Here is an 8,857-nt window from a genome sequence, read left to right as displayed (position 1 = left end):
TCTGATGATATTTCCTATTGTTTTCTTTCAATTATCTATATCTAGCATTTATGTAACAGCAAAGTAAATACTATAGAATCAAAAGTGTTTCAAAAACATCTGTTTTCATTTTTTTATGTTAAAGTAATAACATTTATATGTAAGTACTTATTATCTGATATGTTGTTATGTGGGATTTTGGGTCTTATATGGCTGTGTCATGATTGTGGCCTTAAAGAGTTGAGCATCCTAACCCCTTTCTGTTGGTGTAGAATTATAGTTGGCAACATCTGTCTTTCTAAAAATATCTCTCTTACCACCATGCACACACACACACAGAGCAAGCCCTCCCAGTGTCATATCATGCCCTTGATTTGGGTGGGTACCTCCACAGAAAGTGCTGCTTTGAAATCTTGACCTACACCTTGGTGCCTCAAGCGGTGTTTCTGAGAAGCATCTTTTGAGTTCTTTTCTAAATTTCTAATAACTTTCTCTTACTCTTGGCTGCCCCGTGGATTGCCCTTTCCTTGAACACCAATTTAGTGAAGCTTTGTGAATTCCCTGGCTTTGCATGGTCAGGAATAAGCTCTACAAAGACTGTGGTTCATGCGGTTCATCAGGGAAATGTTGGGGAGATGCACCAATCAGCCCTGGGATGAGCTCACCTGCTTTAACAGATCCAAGAAAACTTTATTTATTTATTTTTATAATATTTACTTATTTTTGGCTGTGCTGGGTCTTCATTGCTTCACCAGGGCGTTTCTCTAGGTGTGGCAAGTGGAGGCTACTCTCTAGTTGCAGAGCTTGGGCTTCTCATCGCAGGGGCTTCTTTTGTTGCAGAGCATAGGTTCAGGGCACACGGGCTTCAGTAATTGCAACATGTGGGCTCAATAGTTACAGATCATGAACTCTACAGGGCTGGCTCAGTAGTTGTGGCACACAGGCTGAGTTGCTCCTCAGCACGTGGGCTCTTCCTGGATCAGAGATGAACCCATGCCTTCTGTATTGGCGGGCAGATTCTTTACTGCTGGGCCACCAGGGTAACCCATGTCTGTGTGCTAAGTCACTTCAGTTGTGTCTGACTCACTGTGACCCTATGGACAGTGGCCTGCCAGGCTCCTCTGTCCATGGGATGATTCTCCAGGTGAGAATACTGCAGGGTTGCCGTGCCCTCCTCCAGGGGATCTTCCCAATCCAGGGGTCAAACCCGCATCTCTTTCGTCTCCTGCACTGGCAGATGGGTTCTTTTCCACTAGCGCCACCTGGGAAGCCAAAAGAGAACTTTATTTACTGTGACGGATGTTTGAAAAGCTGCGCATGTCTATTTCACTGCTTACTTTGCTTACGGTTTTTCAGTATTTAATGTTTAAAAGAAAAACACACTGGATTCATTAACAGAGGCTTTGTATGGTTAACTTTTTTGTGGACTGTGTTCTCTTGAATCTGGCCTCTCTGGGTGTGTGGTTTTTCTTCTCCAGGGGACCAGTCAGCAAAAGCATATTGCTTTCCAAATCTGTTTATATTTTCATGGGTAATATATTTGTACAGTTCAGAATCTAGGGTGTATAAAAAAGTGTAGAATAAAAACTCTTCATTTCCTGTCCTGCCGCCATGACATCCTATCGTTGTCAGCTTCCTTGGAGACAACCAATGATAATCAGTTTCTTGCAAGCCTTCCAAATATATTTCATGTATATGCAAGCAAATATATTCTCTCCTTTTTCTTCCCATGAAAAGGGTAGCTTATTACTATATACCCTGTACTAAACATGACTTTTTTTCTCTTTCAAAATACATCTTGAAGATTTTCAAGAACCATACTTAAATTTCTCATTCTTTCTAATGGTTTCAGAGTATCCATTTTATGGATGTACCCAAAATTACCTAACCAGGTGTTTGTTGAGGAATACATAGGTAATCTAATCTCTCATTGTTACAAATGGTGCTTCAGAAAAGAAGCTTGTGTCTCAAACTTTACCCAAATTTGTGGATATATTTTGTGATAAGTTACAAACAGACTTGATGGATAAGAGGGATGTGTTTTTAAATCTTGCTAGATATTTTAAAATCACTGTCCACAGAAAGTATATTTACAAATTTAACTGCCTATAGAAATTTATGGGAATGCCTATTTCCTATCCTCTTGCTCACATAGCATATTTTAAATTTTTTCTCTTTGCCAAGCTGACCAGTGAATAACTAACATCTTGATAGAGTTCTAATATACACTTCTTATGAGTGAGGTTGAACATTTATTAGGCTCCACTGCTGCTGTATAGCAAATTACCATGGATTTGTGGTTTTAACAACACAAAAATCTATGATCTCAGTTTCCGTGGATCAGGAGACCAGGCACAGGTTAGCTGGGTCCTCTGCTCAGGGTCTCACCAGGCTGAACTGAAGTGATTACTGTCTGCATTCTCATCTGGAGTTTCAGCTGGGAAGGGCTGACCTCTCGGCTCTCATAGGCTGAAAATTCAGTTCCTTGCAGTTGTAGGACTGAAGTCACCGTTCTTTTGTTGCTTTTCAGCAGGGAGATCCTCTCAGGCCATAGAAAGTGCCACCACTCAGAGCCATGAGTCCCAAAACACAGCAGCTTACTGACTCAAAGTTGGCAGGAGAAAGGCTCGCCTTGGTCTGCTTGGATAGAGTCCTACAGGACGTGTTGCCACCAAATGAGGGACCGTCTGCCATCTTGCTTTGTAAAGTAACTTATGTAAGGGAGTGGCTGTCCCATCAAATTCACAGCTCTGTGCACACTCCAGGGGGTGGGATTACTGAGGCCGCGCACCCCAGGGCATGAGTTCAGGGTCATTTTAGAATTCTATCACAAGAATTTTTGCTTAAGTTTATTTTTATTAATAATAATTATTACTTTAGAATATTTATTTCTTTATTTTTATCGTTTGTCTCTTGCATCATGTGGGATCTAGTTCCCTGACCAGGGATCAAACCCAAGCCCCCTGCATTGGGAGATCAGAGTCTTAGCCCCTGGACCACCAGGTAAGTCCTCCTTAAGTGTAGAGGCCCTTTGTAGTTCCATTCTGTAAGCTTTCTTTTGTTATTCCTTGTCTATTTTTTTGCATATTCTGAAAATAGCAAGACTGCAGAAATGAGTACAGGACAAGTACGGGGAGAATCCAGTGGACAAGCTTTGCTTGTCCTTCAGAGAAAGGCAAGTGGGTGAAGAGATACCTTTCTCTGAGAATCCACTTTGGAGGACCAATGTTTTGTCAAATAGGCCAATCCTCCGTCTCTGAATCCCTTCTCTAACTGAGGATGCACTCTTTGACTCCTGTTACTCGCCATCGATATCTTAACGGGGAGTGGGCTGTGAGAAGCAGATTCTATTTCAACACTAATTTAATATCAGAACTCTTCTATCAGTATATTTTATTGAAGAATAGTTGATTTTGTGCTCACTTCGGCAGCACATATACTGAAGAATACTTGATTTATAATGTGTTAATTTGTTCTACACTGAAGGTTGTCAGGAGACCAGCAGGTCTGTTTATGCCCTGGGAGATGCTGGCAGCAAATGCCTCAGCCACCTGAGTCAGCAATGCTAGGCTCACCCCTGGCCCAGGGGCCTGTGCAGGTAAGACAGTGCGAGGGAAAGCAGAACCTCCAATCACAGAATCCCCAAGCACCCAAGGGAAACCAAATGTTATCCTCCTGTTTTTTCCTAGAAGCAATAACCTATCCCTGCCTCCAACCCAGAGAAATGAGAGTGATCTCAATTTGAACGAAACCTCTCCTAGTGGAGTCTCATGCATCAGGCACGGTTAGCTTCCACACTCCAACCTCACTGTCTTCCATGGGTCCCCTTGATGAAGCAGCATCATCATCCTTGATGCTTGATCACCCCTTGATGCTGCTGCTTCTGAAAACGGAAACGCCTATGTCTCACAGGCTGCAGAGAGGCAGACGGATAGGAAAGCACAGTGCTTGTGAGATGTGGGTCAGCACAGCTACTATAGCCAAGGGCTGACTTGGGAATCTCCACAGATATCTCAGTTCAGCAGATAATGAGATTTTATAAGGAAAGCATCCAGCTAGGGATGGGCCCCCTCTGACTATGCTACTTTACTTTTCAAAATATCCCTGGGGTTCTCCAGTGCTTGTAGAGTCAAGCCCCAAATCCATGAGCCCGCTGAAACCAAACTCTAACCATGCTTGCCAGCCACTGGAGTCTCCTAGAGATGCGTGTGCAACTGGCAAGTGGAATTCACATCCTGGGGGTGAACCTTTGATCAGAATCCCCTTTCCACTTTGACACGAGATAAGATTCTGACCTCAAATGCATTCTGTCCCCCCAGATGCAGCCGTGGGCTGCACTCAGCAGTGGTCAGCTTGGCCACATCCTCATCCTGGTCCCCCTCCCTTCCCTGCCCCCTCCTGCCCTCACTTCTGCTCCCCAATACAGCAGTAACAGTGCATGAGGGGTTTCCTGCCTCAGGCTCTGCTTTCTGGAGAACGCAACTAAGACATCCTGATTTCCACCCATCAGAACACTCACCACTAATTTAATCATTGTATTTTGAGGACATTATTTGTTTGAGGCCATAGAAGATTCTTCAGAAAGAAAAGGGCTCATAGTTCACAATGGATTTGAATACTGGTCCCATCACTTACTGGCTGTGTAACCTTGAGCAAGTTGCTGTGGTGGATACTGTGAATCAGTTTGTCCAAACATCATTCTACACAACCTCTAGTGGGGCACTGGAGGTTGAAATGTGTATTTTCTTTTATTCTGTTGTTTTTTTAAATTATTTTATTATACTTATTGTTACTTTTTTTTGTTAATACTTTTGTGTGTGGCATGCAGTTTCTTAGTTCCCCGACCAGGGATTGAATCTGAGCCCCCTGCATTGGAAGCATGGAGTCTCAATCACTCCAGGGAAGTCCCTGAAATGTGTATTTTCTCCACAGTGATGCAGCTAGCATTCTGGATGTGAGTCAGATGTGTGAGACTTGAAAGGCAGAATTGAATTGGAGATCATCTTCCTCCTTCTTAGCTTCTCCTGGTGAGCAAGCCTGCGATGACTTCCCTGTGACGACGCTCTGTTATCCTGGGTGTCGAGAGGCAGCCACAGTGACAGAGTGGTCTGCATGCTTGCTCTCCATACCCCTGGTCAGAACAAAATGAACAGGCTGCTATTTTTAGTTGGTAAAAGACTATCGGCTGAATAACCAGTGAATCTGAAGGTAGAACTTTCAAAGCAACAGCTTTCAAGGAGCAACAACTGAACTGGCCCTGAGATTGGAGTAACTGCAAACGTCAGCATGAGTAGTGATTCCTCTTTTGGAAATAATGCTTCTCCTTCCTGGAGGACATCCTTAGAGCATACTCTCAATACTACTGTCTGTCACGATATGACTGGGGAAAGCACTTGAACTCTTTCAACTGTCCCTGTCTACAACATGCCAGTGATGATCCTGACCCCGGGTGAGGTCGTGGGTGCAAGAGTATCTTTGGCAGACTGTCTGCCAGAAAGTCCTTGGCTGTAAGCATGTCTGTCCACGTCTGTGTCCGTGTGTAGATGGATCCATGTGGGTCTATATGTATGTATCTGGATGGATCTTTCGTGTCTGTAAATAGTTAGCTGGTGTATCTGTGTGAGTTTCTAGGAACACGTGACTGTGTTCATGACCAAATTTGTATGCACATTGCTGGTGGGTATATCTACCTATGTTGTGGGTATGTGTGTTGTGTATGTGATGGTGCATGTAGTGTTGGGCAATGTCTGTGCATGGATATGTCTTTGTCTGCACATTCTTTATCTGAATGATTTCAGATGAATACACCTAACTTTGTCATCAGGTCGACCAGCTGTCCTCCCATACTTGTGTGTGGAGTGTGTGTATGTGTGTATACACAGTACACCCCCACCCCCGACACACACACACACCGCCCTCTAGTGTTCACCAGAAGAAAGCGCCTTGCCCACTACATCTCAGCAGGACCTGGACTGCCTACAATAAAGCTGGTTTGTGGTTTGGTCCTCACTTCCACATGACCAAGTTTCCACTACTGTCCTTGAGCGGCAGAGGAGTATTGTGCCTTCTGGAGTTGGGAACTCAAGCATTAGAGAGCATTGTGCAGGCTCCAACCCACAGGAAGTTCTTAATAGTGGGGGGTGAAATATAGACCCCCTGGAGGTGGGAACACCATCACCAGGGAGTGGGCGGGATGATGAAGTGGAGGCTCCTTACACCACATTTCTCTTTGGTGTCAGTCGGCAGTTGATGGTGACGGAAAGAAACCTTCCTTCTGGCCTCTACGTGTGAAGGTTTCTGCCCCTGAGAAGCTGAGCCCAGAGTATGCTATCTTCCCATGTGGCTCTGTATAGGAAATGCTGGGGCTGCCAGGCCCCCACTACCCAGGGGCTGTCTGTGGAAGGTGTACTTCGCGCCAGGCACTGAACTAAACCCTTTACACACTATCTCATTTGATTCTCCAAACAACTCTATGAGATGGATACTATTGCTGGTTCCATTTTAAAAATGAGAAAACTGAGGCCTAGTAAAGCTAAATAACCTGCCCAAGGTCACACAGTTGAGAGGTAGTAAAGTCAGCTTTTGAATTAATTCATGCAGTCTAAATTCAAAACACTATTCACAATAATTACAGGGCATTTCATGGTCTCCTGCCTCCATTTTGCAGAAGACATGAAAGTAGGTGGCAGGCTGCTTGCTAACAATTTGAAGTAAGATAAACGTAAGGAAGATGTTGGTGCCTTAAAAAAAATCTTAAATTTTTAGCAAGGGTGCAAAGTCTATACAGTCTTGCCAATACACGATGTTGGGACAATTGGAAAATGATTTTGGACCTAGGAGTCCTTGTACTGGCAAACTATTCATTGAGTGTGAGGGTGGAGCACAGGCATTTTCAGACGTGCAAACATTTCACTTCCTGTATACGCTTTCTCAGGAAACCACTGGAGAATGCGTTCCCATCAAAACTGTGGGAAAAAAAATAAGAAAAAAGACCACACAACACCCAGGAAATGGGCTTTCGCTATAGGAAAGCAACAAATGAAAAATTGTGGCTGACAGCTGAACAGGAGGTCTGGAAACACCAATCCATACAAAAATAAAAACACTGAAAATTTTAGGAGGAGGTATTCAGGGCAAAAACACACACACACAATACTTTGATGATTTGGACCATGGAATAAATAGGTCTGAGAGAAAATATTTTTAGAAAACGAAGTAAATGAAAAAAAGTGAGGAAATAATTGACTCCAGAAAAAAATGTTGTACACAAAGTAAACAGAACTGGAGTATACTACTTCATTCAAGAGTGAGTGTATTTAAAGTTACAATAAGGTGGATAAACATTGATTTAATAAAAAATTATCATACAGCTGTATGTGTCGATGCAGAATAAAAACCTTAGCTAAAAAAAAAAAAAACCTTAGCTACTACTGTAAGCAGTCAATACGTAAGGTGCAAAATGAATGAGTCAAGGGATATTGATAAAAACAATATTTATAAAAAAGGAGTAAAATAATACAAGCAGTAGTTTAACTTTTTTTTTTTAGGATTTTAAAATGGTTGCTCTGGGACCCAGGAGGTTAGGTAATAGAAAGCAGACAAGTGTGTTTTTCCTATATGACTTTTAGTACCGTGTGCACACCTCACTTGGCTAAAAAAACTAATGTAAAAATCAGCCAAGAAAAAACCCACATGTGTTTGGCAGAGGGTTCTTTGTAAAATTCGCAAGTAACTCTGATACAGAACATCAATTAAAAGTAAATTCTTGACATTTCTATGTCCAGCACTTTATCGAGAATGGACATTCTGAAATGCGCGTCCATGTGAAAACACAGATATTAGACAAAGGAGAGCAAACATACTTTTATTTATTTTTATTTAAAAATATTTTCTTTGCAAACATACTTTTAAAGACATTGCTGAACTTACGAGTTAAGGGGAGTCCTCAATGAACAAAGAATCAGACGTTTAACAACAAAAACCAACATGGTTCAAAAGTAGAATGAAACATACAGCCGAAACCAGCGTGATAGTCAGCAGACTGGCCCAGGTTAATCAGAGCCAGGTCTCTGGTCAGAGACTAGAGCTTTGCTGGTTCAAACTTCCCCTTCTCCACAAGCAGAATTTCACCCTGACAAAGGGGCTGAGCCTGAGAGCCCTCACATGAAACCAGGTCTTCAGTTAAAAAGATAAATTTAGAAAAATCTGCCTGCTGGCGATGGAAACCAACAAGAAAATCAGTCTGCCTTCACTGATACTGGCTTTTAAAAAATTCAATAGTATTTCCTAATGTTTTGCAACACAGTGTTACTCTCACATAAAGCTGGGATCAGAATTTCAGCACATTCCCAGGCCGGGAAAGCCCAAGGCAAGACATTCAGCTGAAATGGCACTCTTGGTAATACCCTCTAGCAATTGGCAGAAACCAAAGCAATTCAGGTAATTCAGGATTCCCTAATTTAAAGTTCAACCAAATTTGAGCTCAGCATAAAATCTAGTGAGTCTTAAGATGTGTGCAAAACAAGTCAGCAGGAGCGAGGGTCAAAAGGAAGTGCAGAAGGAGTGACGAAGACACATGCAGAGACTGGACAGTGAAATTGTTAAGCAAGTATATAAAGCAAGTATGTTCATAAGTATTTGAAAGGGATGTTGAAGGTGAAAGAAAGAAAGAAGGGGCATTTATCCCAACCAGAAATTTCAAGGTAGGTTTCCTAAGGGGGATGATGACTGAGCGAGATCTGGACAATTAAGAATGACCCATGGGGAAAAAAAAAAAAAAAAAATGACCCATGAACACTATCAAGGGTGAAAGAGATCACCAGCCCAGGTTGGATGCATGAGACAAGTGCTCAGGGCTGGTGCACTGGGAAGACCCAGA

General features: G+C 42.6%; 1 long non-coding RNA gene across 1 annotated transcript; it reads left to right on the top strand.

Moving 5' to 3' along the window:
• Window positions 1–2,941: 2,941 nt before the first annotated feature.
• On the top strand, window positions 2,942–5,746 carry LOC122455276. Its single transcript, XR_006273632.1, has 3 exons — window positions 2,942–2,982; window positions 3,466–3,577; window positions 4,912–5,746. It is a non-coding gene; the product is annotated as an uncharacterized LOC122455276 (long non-coding RNA).
• The last annotated feature ends 3,111 nt before the right edge of the window (window positions 5,747–8,857 follow it).

The sequence above is a fragment of the Cervus canadensis genome, chromosome 1 (assembly GCF_019320065.1).
Source record: "Cervus canadensis isolate Bull #8, Minnesota chromosome 1, ASM1932006v1, whole genome shotgun sequence".
NCBI lineage: Eukaryota > Metazoa > Chordata > Mammalia > Artiodactyla > Cervidae > Cervus > Cervus canadensis.
Note: the sequence above shows the minus strand (reverse complement) of the source record. Positions and strands in the feature narration are given on the sequence as shown.